Raw genomic sequence first — 15337 nt, 5'->3', positions numbered from 1 at the left:
CAAGCAATTTGATGCAAACACCAAAAATAAATAGCTGTTACAGTCATGCCTAACCAAATATATAGAACAAAGTTTGAAGGCTTGAGATGGACAAACTCACATTATTGGTGAAGACAGGCTCTATAAAGGCCTTGTCCATGCTGATGGGGGGCAATTTAAGAAGTTTACCACATAATCTTCTTCAAAAGCATTGCCTTTATTCTACATTTTGTTAAGAGTAAATATAGATGTGATAGTATATGAAAAATGGAGAGTATTTAAGATAAGATGAAGAGTGATTCTACATAACCAAGTAGCTATAAATGTAAGTGCAGCGATACAGGCAAAAGGTACTGCCGAGAACAATGCACAGCAAAACTTCTTCCGTACCAACCGTATGGTAAGAGTAAATATAGATATGATGTGTAGTAAATGGAGGGCAAAGGAAAATAAGCTGTAGAGTGATGGTACATGAGCAACTACCTGTCATTATAAGTACGCTGATAAAGGACAGCATGTACTTACAAGAACAATGTAGAGATAAAAAAACATTGGCATTGGATATATTCTACACTAATGTAACCATTCATACAGATCAGATAATTTGGAGCGAACAATTGATAAGCAAGCTATCATGCATACTGCTGTCACATAATGAACCAGGTATGTATGCAAGCACAGTGATACAGGACAACAGGTACTAACAAGAGCAAAGCAGCGGGCAGCATATTTGCGATACCATGTCGTTCTTGTCAAACCGGAATTCTTCTTCGAGCAAATTTCCTGCAAAAAAAGATCCGTAAGGCACATACGGAAAAGTAGAAGTTCAAATTGTCATGTGATTTCATAGACAGTACCTCATCCTAGGAATGAGACCAGTGCATAACAAGGTTTTTCCATTCAATGTCTTCTAAATTTAGCATAGGAGACTTCACCGGAAATTCATTTATAGACTTGCCATCAAAGTGTGATTTCCTCGGGTAACATCGATACTGCTGCAATGCTTCCTTGAAAAGCACAAGCAAGCTTTGCTCGTCATGACTATCTAGATTGACCCTCACCTAGTCACAACAATGTAATGTAAATCATTGATGTGTTCAATCAGCAGAAAACAGGAAAATAATAGCCATGAATAATAGCACTTACACGTAAGTTGGACAGGAAGATGTGAAAATGGTGTTTGTCTTCACAATAATCTTCCCATGATGGGAATATATGCACGTAGTCCCTAACAACATTGAAAGCATTGTCTTTTAAATAGGGATTAAATGGAATGGGGTTCCAATCTGCAGGAATTGGCCATCTCTGCAGTTGGGATATGTCTTCGGCCGGTGGACTTGCTGTACTTTTTGCTGGAGTGGGATTTTTCTGTGGTACAGCTGGTGCTATGGCAAATGAAATCGGTATACCTTTTGCTTGAGTGCAGGTCATGTGTGGTGGGGCTAGTGGTGTGGCCAGTGAAGTATGTGTACAGTCTGCTGGAGTCGGTCCTACGTTTTGTGTCACTGGTTGTACAGCCAATATAAGTGGGGTGTTGTCTGATTTATCCGGCACTACCATGTTTTTCAAGGACTTTGCTGGTGCTCCTTCAGGTTCGGCAATCACCCTCTTCCTTTTTGATGTGTGATGCACAAGAACAACATTTGAGTGGAAAAACATGGTATGATGACAAATGGAATATGTATTGATAATGGATGGGCATGGCATCTCGACATATATGATGAGTAAACTAAGTAGAGTGGCGGTGCAACAAAGTAGAAGAAATGAAAGACAACATATGCAAGATACCCACAATCAATAAAACATTGCCAAATTAGAACAGGCACCTTGATGGGTGAACAGGACAGGCCATCTGCAGATGAAAAACCTACCCAAGCACAGCGCCATACAGGAGCGACGCACAATTACAAGCTGATATTCTGTTGGACAATGGAGGCTATAACCAATTACTTTTGCGGGAACAATAGCACCCAGGAAATTTGAAGGGTGGGTATGAACAAAATTGGAACTGCACATGTACTGCTAAGTGATTCAATACACACATTACCAATCGAGGAGGAGAACGATGGTTGCGGCGGCCTCTGGGACTCATGGTCAGCAACGGGAGTCAGTTCATTGTCCACGACGATGGTACTTCTACGCTTGGCGTCGGCTTTCGGGAAGCAGATACGAGACCGTGGAAGACGATGCCGGGGAAGAGGCTCCGTGTACGACGACAACGATGGACCGGCTCCAGTGCGGCGTACGAGGTCGTTGATTAGGCAGATGCGCTGCGGTGGACGAGTGGGCTGATGTAAAGTGGAGGAGAACGAAGGCTGCGGTGCCGTGCAGAAGTCTATATTGCGGTGGGGATAGAAATTGGGGAGTATTCAGGTGTACTACTCTAGGTGCCAGGGTGGGGTTGGCTTGCTAGGGTGAACCTGAAGTTACGAAAACAGCCCCCTACCAAGCGTCATTCGTATGCCTGTTCTGAAGGCTATGATGGTAACTTCCCACTGCTCGAATCAGGGTCGCTGGAGATTTTCCTACCGACCTCAAAATTTTGTGACACTAGACTCCTCGTGTGGCGTGTTGAGTGATTCGGCTAAGCAACTAGCGAGTAGTAGTAGTAAACTCTGCATATTAGGTTTGACCGAAGTCAAACTTCCTAAAGTTTGACCAAGTTTATAGAAAAAAAATAAACATTTACCATAACAAATATGTATGATGTGAAAGTACATTCAATATGGTATTTATTTGTTATTGTATATGTTAATATTTTTTTGTTATAAGCTTTATGAGAGTTTACAAAACTTGACTTTGACCAATGCTAATACACGGACTTAAATAAAAACGGAGGGAGTTCACATTTTTTTTCTTAGTTTGTAGTGAACTAATCATTTGTTGAAATTGTGAAATAAATATATTAGGCTATTGACTTCGAATGTAATGGTCTATACAATTCAATAGTTACAATCATTGTCGAATCCCAAGATGTATACAAGGTCTATAGTACTTCACAACATGCTCAAACTCACATAATCCCAGTCAAATGAGAATCTAAATGCATTTCATAGTTATTATTTTGTAGGATACAACAAGAATAACCATAACTCTAAATCAGCCATTATAGAAGCAACATTTTGACATATCCCAATGTGTGAATGAAATGTGCAGAGAGAGCTTTTGAAGATGGAGCAGATAGGGCGGGAAAGATTGTATGTATGTGGACAAGAGAGTAGGAGACAAACCTAACGAGACAGAGAGAGAGATAGAGAGAGAGATAGAGAGAGAGAAAGAGAGAGGAAGAAGTTAGGTCTGTGAGAAATTTGCATATATGTAATATACATGAGATGCGTGTGCATCTGGATTCTATATACGTGGAAGGAGAAGAGACGACATGTTTGATGAGAGAGCAGGAAAAATATGGACGAGAGGGGAAGGATCTCGTGGGTTCAGGGATTGACAATTTTGTGCGGGGGAGAGAGGGATTGGTAATTTTGTGCAAGAGAGAGAGAGGGTGGGGGGAGGAGTCAGTCAGCCGTCGTCACATCACCCTGCTTCCAAATGACCCCGCATTCTCTAGCGCGGTGTGGTTGCCGTCTTTGATCTGGTCGTTGCCCTCTTTGAAGATTGAGGTGTTGTGCATGTTGGGATGAAAAGAAGCACAAGCGAGAGTGGTCGCCGTATAACCTTGGATGGGGATGAATTGTGTGCTTGGGGGACTTTGTGTGTGTGTATTGTGTTGCGTGTGTCTCTCTGTCACTACTAGGGAAAACCTTATACACAGAATCTTAGCAGTAGCGCGGCACAAAAAGAAGAGCTACTACTAATTAGCAGTAGCGCGGGTTTTTAACCCTCGCTACTACTAAGTTGATAGTAGTAGCGTGGGTTTTTAACCCTCGCTACTACTAAGTGGTCTCTACCGTGCCCCCCGACACATGCCATAATAGTAGCGAGGGGTATAAACCCGCGCTACTACTAAGTTGATAGTAGTAGCGCGCTTTTATACCCCTCGCTACTACTAAGTACGAGGTAGGTGAAGTCGCCATATCCTCGGCTGAATCCCCATCTCCTCCCCCAAATCCCTCCTCTCTTCCACCACTCTCTCCTCTCACTTTCCATACACTCTCACATGGACCTCTTGCACATGCACCCATCCTCCTCCATGGCGCCGAAAGAGGCCGCCGCCTCGCGCCACTGGCGTCTAGGAGCTCGCCGGTCTTCCACCGACGTCTAGGACGCCGCCACCCCGCGCCATCACACCGGAGCACCTCGCCACCGGTCACTAGCTCCGCTGCTCCCTACATCACCTTCCTATCTCCCTCGGTTTTCCTTTTCTCTCTCTCCCTCTGGTTTGACTCACCCTCCCATGTCCATGCCTGTGTAGGTCATCACCATGGATGACCCGGAGCTATTTGGCATGGTTGGGAAGAGGAGCCCCACGCCGCGGCCTCGCTCTGCCAAAGAAACGGGCCCTCTCCCACAGCCACTGCTGGATCTGGTCTTCCGCTGTCCGTTCATGCCTCCGGCTACGCCAATCATCGCTAGATCTTACCATTGCTGCCATTGATAGCACGCACGGGATCGAGATTTTTTTGTTTTTGAAAGTAATAGCAGTAGCGCGGGGTATAAGACCCGCTACAGCTAATTAGCAGTAGCACTGTTTGCAACGCATGCTACAACTAACCATGTATAGCAGTAGCGTGCGTCAACACGCGCTACTGCTACAAGTTAGCAGTGGCGCCGTATCAATAGCGCGGGCACCCGCACTACTGATACACCCAAAACCCGTGCTAGGCTTTTCCCTAGTAGTGTGTGTGTGTGTGTCAGATATTGAGAGAAAACAAACCTAAGGAGAGAAATGGGTATTCACCAAGAGATTGTGCGGGCCTTGAGGTGGGCAGGGGCCGGGTGAGGGTGTTAAAATGTGCGCGTTGATGCATGTGTTGCATGCAACCGTGCGAGGGACGGACGAATCGAAAGAGATAGTTGTTGTTTACGGATGCTCCTCTCTCTGTCTCTCTCCCTCTCTCTCTCTCTCTCTCTCACACACACACACACAGAAGTGAACTAGATGACCGTTCTCTCATGTATACACAACGTATCGGCATCTGTCTATGTCTCACTCATGCACGATCATTTGCACATTCACACCTTTCTATGTCTGTATCACACGCACACCGTCTCCACATTGCCCTTCCGCCACAACACACATATGGACACATACGGACGTTCTCTCTCGGTAACACACACAAGATCAGTATTAAAAAAAACTAGGGCGCACCTAAAACATCCAAATCCAAATAAACATGAACTGGAGCTAAATTCAAATATATGGAAATATTGCAGCGTCAAGAACTTTCACAGGGAAAAAAAGTAGAGTAATATTCGAGGATTGTTTTCACACACACAAAAAGGTTCGGTGGATGTCCTTCGAGCCCGACACGGTGACACACCATTCGATTGACCGCGTGGCCGTGGTTCACGCGCTTGCACAGGATTCCGTATCGTGGCCGTGGTACTAAGGCTGGTCACAATGGTCAAGAACATAAGCTAGTAACTAATAAAAGCGCTACCTAAGTCTAATGTTTACATGTACTAGTACGATTTTCTTTAAAGTTTGACCAACCTTATATATAAAACAAAAGTAAGCTCCCACATGCGCACTCATCAATATGCCGCCGCCGTTGCGCATGCCGGCGCCCGCCTGCTCCGGGCAACAATTTCTCGCCCATCACCGCTGTGTCGCCGCCATCCCTGTGCCATGAAGCCGAAGGCTCGCCCACTCACGTCGTCTACAGTCCCTCCTCGCGATGCTGTCGCGCTGCCAAGCACGCGAGCAGCTGGTGGACCGCGTCTATGCATGCAACGTACAAAGAGGAGGACGAGCGCGTGCTCCAGCACGCCGGCGAGGAGGAACTAGCGTGTCATTGTCGTCGCCACCCGCGTGGAGGAGACGCGCATGGTGGCTGTCGTGGCGGAAGCCGGTCGGGCGCGCGTCGAGCCCGCAAACCGGGTGCGGACGCGGAATCTACCTTCGAGACCTTGAATGCCACGTCGATCCTGCAATCTGAAGGAGCAATTTGGGTCAGTCGACTCATGTGAGCCGTTTGATGCAACATGGATGGCTAGAAGGGCTTCTTCCACCTCTTCTGTCATCTTCTTCCTTCGCTCCGTCGAACTTCTTTCACAAATCTACTGACCCAAATTATACTACTAGTATGAACGTATTAAGTAAAGTAGGAACACGAAGATACAAGCAGCAGTACCAACTGCAAGAAGAACAGTAGTAAGACATAGTACTAGTACTACTGTACGTACTAAAGAGTTCAAATAACGAGAAAGAACATAAACATAGTTCTGCTGGGGCCTCAGCACAACACACCCTTGAAAATAAACTAATAAGCAACTAGTCCGCTTGACACTGCAGTATAACCAGCATGAGCGACGGCACTACCACCTACTTGGAGTCCGAGTCCACGTCCTCGACTTCGTCCTCGTCCCTCTTCCTCTTCCTCTTCCTCTTCGCCGACGCTTCTTTGCTTGAACTGGACACTGGGCTCTGCTTCTTCATCCAACCCTTGTAGATATTTAAACAAAGGTAGGCATTCATTGTTGCGTACAGGATGTGATCTTCATCAAATGTCTTCGACTCCCATGCATGATGAAACTCATGATGAGGTTTCTTCAGTTTAGCGTACGAAGGATCAATCATGGCTGCTGCCAGGGTCAGCATTGAAGGTTGAGAGGAGGACACCAGGCTTGTCTTCTGGAGATCGAAGGGCTGGCCTACAACGAGACCTATCCGACGCAGGACGTCACTGTCGTTCTTAACGCCTACAATAACGAATTTCACTCTTTTGTCCTTGAGGAAGTTCTTAAAATCCTAGCACTCAACGTCGGCATGGCATATGTGGTAGACCAAGCAAACGTTATGTACACAAACCTGGATCATGGCGGGCTTCTTCCTCTCTTCGTCCTTTAGATCCTTCTCTCGTCCCAGGACTGTGGTGTACTCAACATCTAGCCCAGCAACCCACTCATCCGTTGAACTGTTGAACATGCGTAGGAAGCAAGCAAGCCATGCTTTCACCGTCTCGGATCCACGTGTGTAGATGACGATGAACTGATCGCCGTTGATGGCTCTAACCTGGTACTCAGCAGCGACGATGGAGATTTGGGAGGCCATGGATTTTGGAGGAAGGTTAGGAGAAGTTGAACTGTTGTACCCCGCAAAAAAAACTGGGAGCGAACTAATGTGAATGGATGGGACGACTGGGAGCGAACTGTTGTAAGGTAGAAGACGGGGACGAGTAGGGCGTGCGAACGACGTGGGGTTGCTGGCTTGCCCGGTGGATAAACGGCTGCAAGCTCCCAAAGAGTTCTCGAGAACTATGCGGGACCCACTAGATGTCATGTCTACTAGACCCATATCGTAGGCCTGATGGTATAGCTTCTGTCTGTTCGCATGCCATGCCGGCGCGTGGATGTAACTTCACTTAATTCCATCAAACGTCGCGCCTCCCACGACCTTCGCCTCCCTCGCGCGGTCGCTCCCTTTGAGACTTCGACTGGCTATAAATGAGCATTTTTTTTGCCTTTTTTAGAGAAGCAATTTTTTGCCTACTCCGCATGCATGATACTCCCTCTGGTCCTTTTTACTCCCGTCAACCGTTTGCAAAGTGTTTGACCAAATTTATACTTTTTTTGAACACCACCTTATATTAATTAACCAGCCACACCAGTACACTCATTCGATACAATATTCACCACACAGCGATACTTAGCGATTAAGTGTACCACCTTATTGGCCGAACGGCTAATCTTTGACAATTGAAGATTGTTGATCAACTTTGAGATGCTCAACGCTTTCATATTCAGGTCATGCATAGCAGACCTGTCAACGCTTTGACATGCAACAATGAAATCCCACGACCAAATTTATACTAAAAATATCAGTATCTACAATACTCCCAAAACACTTAGGCGCGGTGCATTAACTTCTACCTCGTTTCTTGTTTCTTGACATATCAACCAATAGGAGATGTGGGTGTGCATGCAGTGGTTAGTTCATTGCATGCAATGCTATTAATTAGCAAATAAACATTAAGATCTCTCGTTTTCCCCTCCTCCTTGGTCACAGTGCACCGTTCATGCAATAAGTTAGTGCACCTTGAAATATGAACATGTGTGGGGCGTGTTTGCTTTTAATGACTTGAGACTATACCTAGCCCGCCATGCAAGATGACTTATTATGCACTGTTCCCCATACCTGCAGGAAGCCCGTTCGTCTCCAAATTTTTTCCTCTCCATGTGTGGAAACAATATGCCTACTAAACTCTCCTTCTCCCTCCGGCGGTCCCACCACTCCATCCTGTGTGAAAAAATCTGCATGCATGACTCTCCTCCCCCCACGCTCGTCCAATTCGTTGTGACCAGCAATATTTCCACCCCTTCGCTCCCCTGTAATTTAGTCCAACAAATATGCCCACGTAGCTGTTACTTAACTACATGTGCATTCGGTCACTGACATATGGGCCCAACAGGGGTCTGGCCCACATGTCAGTGACGCAATTGGACCGGCAGTTAAGTCAGTGCAGCTCAGTCCATATCTTACGTAGGTATTCCATTGCTCGCTATAATTACTGCGCCTCCCACGACATCGCTATCTCCTCCCCCTCACATTCACATTCATCTCTATCTCCTCCCCCTCCCTCTCACGTCGACCACCATGGCATCGCCCCTCCCAAGCCCTAGGAGCCCCTCGCTGCACCGCGCGAACGGTCACGCGTCGCCGTTCCATTCCTCGCCGCCCCTAGTCGAGGAGGACGCGTCGGTGTTCCGCTCCTCGCCGCGACGCATCGAGCTGGACGCATCGGTGTTCCCAATGTCACCAGCACGCGCGCCGGAGGACGAGTCGGCTCCCCGCTATGAGGAGAACGCCGTGCCGCCCGCCGAGCCCCCCCCAGCCTTGAGGAGCTTTGAAAAGAAATGCATGTCGCCTTGTGGGAGGGTTTGCCTCCAGCAGAGCACGCCAAAATAGAGGCGGAGAAGAAGGCCGAGGAAGAGAAGTGCACCACGGAACAAGCTGCCTGGGAGGCCTATGTCAAGTCCAAGAGAGTCAAGCAATTGGATCTTTGGCAGAAGGCTCGTGCGAGGGCTGTGAGGGTGGCGGAGGATGCCCGTGCCGACGCCCTGAGTGCAGTCGGGCCCAAGCATCTACGCTTGGCGGTACGTGGACCGGGTGCACGCTTCCATTGAGGAGGAGTACCTGTTGGCGCCGGATCACCACACGGTGAGATCACGCTCGCCTGCCGTCAAGCCGCCAATCAGCACCTCACGAGTTGCGAGGCTGAGGAAGAGGTGTTGTGTCGGCGCGCTGGGAAACGGCTGCGCACCAGGGCACTCGTTGCGCGCTGCAAACGCTCCTGCGAGCGCCGTGGCTTTTAGGAGGAGTATAATTTTTGTTTCTTAGGGCGATCTCATTAGTTTTGGGACGCAAATGATAAATCCCGAACGTTCAGGAATTTTTAGCATCCTTAATTAAGTATGTAAAAGGGAAAGTTTGGAAACCTTGTGTATTCCTACGCATTTTGCAAGTACGTGCATATAGCACAAACTTTACTATATACTATCGCAGGAAAAGAATTCTATGAGACCAGGTCTCACGCGAGACCCATCCTGATGGATGACACATGGCATTCACAAATCACAAAGCATCCCCCACCCCCACTTAAAAGCCACGTGTCATCCTTCAGGATGGGGCTCACCTGCTAACCGTGTGACCTGGTCTCATATAGTAGTTTTTTCCACTATCGCACTACACGTCTCTCTCGATATATGCTTGGAGAGTGTGCTACTCCCTCCGTCCAGGTCAATAAGTCATCTTTGGTTGTGCTCCGTGACCAGGAAGGAGGGAATACTTATACACCTAGATGGAGGGAGTACTACTATTACTTATGTACGTGCAAATGCACGTTTTAACATTACGATGCGGTTTTTGTAAAAGTAGAAAAACAACACTAGTCAAGCTTGTGAAACGATTCAATGCAAAACAAATTCAAAAATGCTCGTTTGAATGTTTACTTTTAGCTTCCTTCTCTGTGGTTATTTCTCTATTGTACTTTGTACGGAGTATCTCATTGGTTGGAAAGGCATGGAAATTCCCGTCAGTCACAACTACATTAACAGTATGTACTAGGTCGGCATGAACACGTCTTGGATGGTGCTCGTCGACGGTCGCGGCAACTACATTAACTTTGTACGGAGTATCTCACTGCTTCCTACACCGTGTATCTCACTGGTTGCCGGCATTGACGTTGTCGCCCATGTCATCGAGGATGAGGTTGCCGAGGTCGGGGAAGAAGTCGTCGTTCACAACTAATCATGTGGACTAGTATAGTAGTAGGATACAGTGTAGAAACATGAATTTTACCATGATTTCGAACAGGAAGGACAAGAACACATACGGTGCAACGGGAGCAGCACCGTTGGCCCATGTCCAAACACCATGTAGACACGGTCTTTGAGCACGGTTCTTAGTCGTTCCACGCTCAGGCATTGAAGTTTGTAATTATTTTATATTAGAATATACTACTCCTCCGGTGCTAGTAGTAGAGCAGAGTCCTACTCTACTACTCTACTCAAGCAAGTTAGGGCATAGCATTGTAGGGAGTACCAGTACTGTGATCACTCAAGCAAGTTGTCTGGCATCGACATGACCCTACGCTGCTGGTATGTGTCTCGTAAGTCAAGCGGCGTGTTGTAGTCATCATCACCTGTCCACTTCCCGCAGCACATATTCGCTTCTTCATCTTTGTCCGCACATAATCTCGTCCAACCTTCCATCACCTCTAAGGCAACTCCCCCCCTCGTCCGAAATCCAAGCACTAACAATGGCAGAACCAAGCAACGTCCGCTGAAAGAGTGGCTGGAATTTGCTCCCCGCAGAGGTAATCAAGCTAATTGTTTCGCATGTGGAAAATCTCTGTACCATGTCGCTCTCCTCGTGCTCGTCGGGGCTGTACCGTTTACTCAAAGCCCTCAGGACGGAGCTTTTTAAGCCAGCTCCTTGCTTGCTTATGCCACTTGATCTTCAGAAACGGCGTGTCACGCAGCATAACTATCGTAGGATGGCGAGCATCAACCCCCTTGACTGCGATTCGATCCCCGTCAGCCACAACTACATTAACGGTATGTACTGGGTCGGCATGAACACGTCTTGGATGGTGCTCGTCGACGGTCGCGGCAGCTGGATTCTTGTGGAGGTCTACACCCGGCGATTGATCCCCCTTCCTTCGATTAACACTACACTTCTTTGGCACCGCGGCCCAGAATACTCGGAATCTTATAGTAGCCAACATGATACCAAGTTTGATTTGCTCAAGGTTGTAATCTGCCAAGTGCCCACAAGATCTGCGAATTATAAAGACTTTAGGCTAATTGCGTTCTTCAACCACGGTCTCGCCTATCTGACAGGTCACTGCGGTAAGTGGATAAATCTGCACGTCCATCACAGGATCATACATCCTCCATGGTTCTCTGATGCCATTGAACACAAGGGCTTCATTTACGTTGTCGACTCCTTCTATGGTTGGACGTATTGCTGGCCTACTCCAGTCATCACTACAAACGGCTGTTACAGCAGTATGTTACTTTCCTATGATATCATGATGGCTTGCTTATATTACTGTCAACATTTGCTGAAAAAATATTCATGCTCATAACATGTTGTTCTTAAGATTGACTAAACCAAGAGCCCTTTTTTATTTGACTCCAACTTGATATGATGTTGTAGGCCGCCTAGTGTCCCTACCCTTCCTAATCCCAGAACCTTTCAAAGAAAAGCGGCATGGCAGTTGCAGGTGGTTTCTGGCTCGATCAGATGACGGTGAAAGATTGATGATCGTTCGCACGTACCAGACGTGTTGTTTCGCGGAATACAATCACAGTCACTGCAAGGTCTTTGAGCAGGATCCCAGCTTCTCTGGGCCTTCAGGAATTTTTGACTGGAGGCTGGTAAGTAGCCTTGGTACATGCTCTCTGTTTGTCGGACTGAATTATCCAATTAACTAGGAGATAACCGACGGCAAGGATCATGATGGCAGCGCGGTTTTGTTCATCAGGCAAAACTGTGTGTACACAGCGTACCATGCGTCTCTGCATGCACCATACCCTGATATGTGCTGCCACGCTCTGCAGCCCAAAGTAGGAGAGAGGGTCGCAAGTATCAGACTTCGACCTGCTGGCTGGAGTTTCCCCCGTCAGGCACCCATCTGGTTCAAGCCGTCAGCCAATCTCCACAGCTTAATAAATAGTAACGTCTAACTGAGCCAGTTAGTTAGATGCGTACACTTGGTGTAGTAGGATCTTTATTTAGTTTGATGCATACACTTGTTCTTTTTTGGTAGCCCTTTTGTAATGATGGCTGATGTTTGGTTTGGAAGAGAGAGCTGCGTCTTCACTCTTCTGGCCTGCTTACTGCTTCTGTTGCACCCCCAGCCCTGGTTGCTGCTGCTGCTGCTGTTTTCAATGTACAATCAGTAGTATATTTCGTCTGTTGGTTGAATAAATGTGTTGTTAGAACGACAAACACAATGTTTTGGAAGTCGTTGCACGGTTCGATCCTTTAGTGCCCCGTACCGTACGTAGCGCATACTATTTATCGTACGGAACACATTTTTTTTGAAACTCGGAACACATTTTCCACTTGTTGATAACATGTAGCCCACTGATGAAGGCCCAATAGAGAAGCCCATAATTAACTGGAAGGGAGGCTCTCACATGAATCCGGCCCAGGTACATGCTCATGGTCCCCTAAACATAAATAAGTAAATAAATAAAGCTAAATGCTCATGCACCAGTTCTTTGGGAAAATAGGTAGCCCAGTATTTCTTTTTGAAGAATACCCAAGCTAGGCCTATTTGTTTTCTCCGAATTACTGGGCTGCAAATCTTTCAAGACGAGGAGGGATGCATTCCGGCCTGGCTTAAGAGTATGGTCAATGTCTGTTAAAAGTAATATCAAAAGGGGTTGAAAATTCCAAAAAAATTATAGCAAATGGGATATAAGTTTCTTTTTTTGTTTTTGTTCTTCACTGATATCTTATACGTATTTCATTGGATTTAACATGACATAGTACTATTTTTTTAAATTTTGTTTTAGTATGGCTATTAATTTTTGGATTAAGAATATTTCTTTCCCCAGCAAAAATTTGCGAATTTTCAAAATTTCCCACATATTTAGTTAATTTTTTCACCCTAGTACTTACCAGAAAATGGCCAGCAATTCTAAAAATGGAAAACGGCTGCAATAAATTCCATATGAATTAGAAAATGAGTAAAAATTATAAAAATAATAGCAAATGGGCTGTACACGCCACAGATTTCGAGGCTAACTTGTTTACGCAAGGCTTTGTCAGTGAACACATGATTCTTGCAGCAGTTAGTGTTGCATGTCCATCCAACGGCCGACATGCTTCTTCAATCTCTGATCTTCCTACTCCAGCCGCCTAAACTAGCGCCGGCGGGACTGCCCGCTCCCTCCTCTTGTGGCCCGCTATGATGCTGCGCAGGCTTCCCCGGCCCACCCTACTCCCTCCGCTGGCCTGGCCGCACGCAATCAACTGCCTCCTTATTACGCGAAAAAAATTATTCCTCCCACTAACATCTGGGGCGCACCAGTTGGGAGGCCGACCTGTGGGTCTACTAAGGTGACGCGTACGCAGGGCTTGTCAACTTAGTCAACAAACGAATCTAGCAGTAGTAACCGCTGGATTTGAATCGAACGGTCCTGCTACTTCTTCAATCACTGCTCTTCTTGCACCAGCCGCCCAAACCAGCGCCGGGGAGACCGCCTGCTCCTGCCTCCAGTGGCCGGCTGTGCTGCCGATGAGGCCTCATCGCCCCATACTACTCCCACCGCTAGCGAGGCTCTGCGGCGACGGTAGCCTCACACCGCAGCAGAACCAGTGAACCCTCGTACTCCTCTCTGCATGGGCATCCACTGCCACGTCTTCCCCGGCTCCGCGTCATCCCCTTCCTAGGCCTCGCCGTCGTCCACCGCCTTGGTGCTCTCGGCGCAGCATGGTCAACGTGCTCAACGACATTCCATCGGAAGAGTACTGTACATGGAGAGGCTGACAGCTGGGTCCACGGCCACAACCCAGTTTTTTTGTGATTTGCCAAGTAAGTCGCTTTATCAGGCCTGTTGGGCTGCAAATCTTTCAAGACAAGCAGAGCTTTCATTCGGCTGGCCGAGAAAATGGCTCATCAGTAATGAGAAATGGGCTGTATATTTTTAAAACACATCAAACCGTCAATTTCTTTCAAAAATCTTTTCTTCATTTCGAGATTTGAAATTACATTAATTTTTATGCGTCGAGAATTTGTTGGATTTTATATTGATATACATTTATTTTTAAAATCAGTTTGAATGTGAGTCAAAATTTCGGGATTAAAAACAGTTTGGACCGCACCGATATATGCAAAATTTCGTATAATTTTTTAACTGTGGCCACAATATGGGCTGTAATGCTAACAAAAAGAATATGGGCTCCAAAAAAACCTTAATAATTAGCAAATGGGCTGTAAATTATTAGAAATAATGGCAGATGGGCTGTATGCTGTTTTCCATAGATTTGAGGCTTTCCTAAAAAAAGGTTGACGCACAAGCAGTGACTGTTGGATGGCCATCCAACGGCCGTCGTGCTTCTTCAATCTCTACTCTTCCTGCTCCAGCCGCTCGAACAGGCGCCGGCGGGACTGCCTGCTCCCTCCTCCCCGCGGCCGGCTCTGCTGCCGCGCAGGCCTCACCACCCCATCGTACTCCCATCGCTGGCCTAGCCATCCCTCTACTCACCTACACCTGCTATTATTCTCCGGCGATGGCAGACGAACCAGTAAACCCTCGTACAGTCATACTCCCCTCCACATGGGAAACAACTGCTGAGTCTTCCCTGCCTCCGTGTCATTCCCTTCCTAGGCCTCGCCGTCGTCCACCGCCCTGGTGCTCTCGGCGTGGCCTGGTCAATGTGGTCAACGACCGACATGCATCTGAAGTGGAAATTACGTGGAGAGGCCGACAGCTGGGTCCATAGCCGCACGCAAGGAAATGCCTCCTTATTACGCGCAAAATAATGATTCCTCCACCTGACATCAGGGACCCACCGAAAGGGCCTCTGTATTTCGTGAAAAAAATGTTACCGCCGCTAACAGCTCGGACCCACGAGCTATATCTTCGCACGCAAGGAAGTGCCTCCTTATTATGCACAAAATAAATGAATACTCCCCCTGTTAGCTGGGACCCAGTATAGTGGCAGGCTGAATTGTGGGCCTACTAAGTTGACGGGGATGGAGGCCTTTGTCAACTTAGTCAA

The sequence above is a fragment of the Triticum aestivum genome, chromosome 7A, assembly GCF_018294505.1.
Source record: "Triticum aestivum cultivar Chinese Spring chromosome 7A, IWGSC CS RefSeq v2.1, whole genome shotgun sequence".
Taxonomy (NCBI): Eukaryota; Viridiplantae; Streptophyta; class Magnoliopsida; order Poales; family Poaceae; genus Triticum; species Triticum aestivum.
This window is presented reverse-complemented; position numbering follows the sequence as displayed.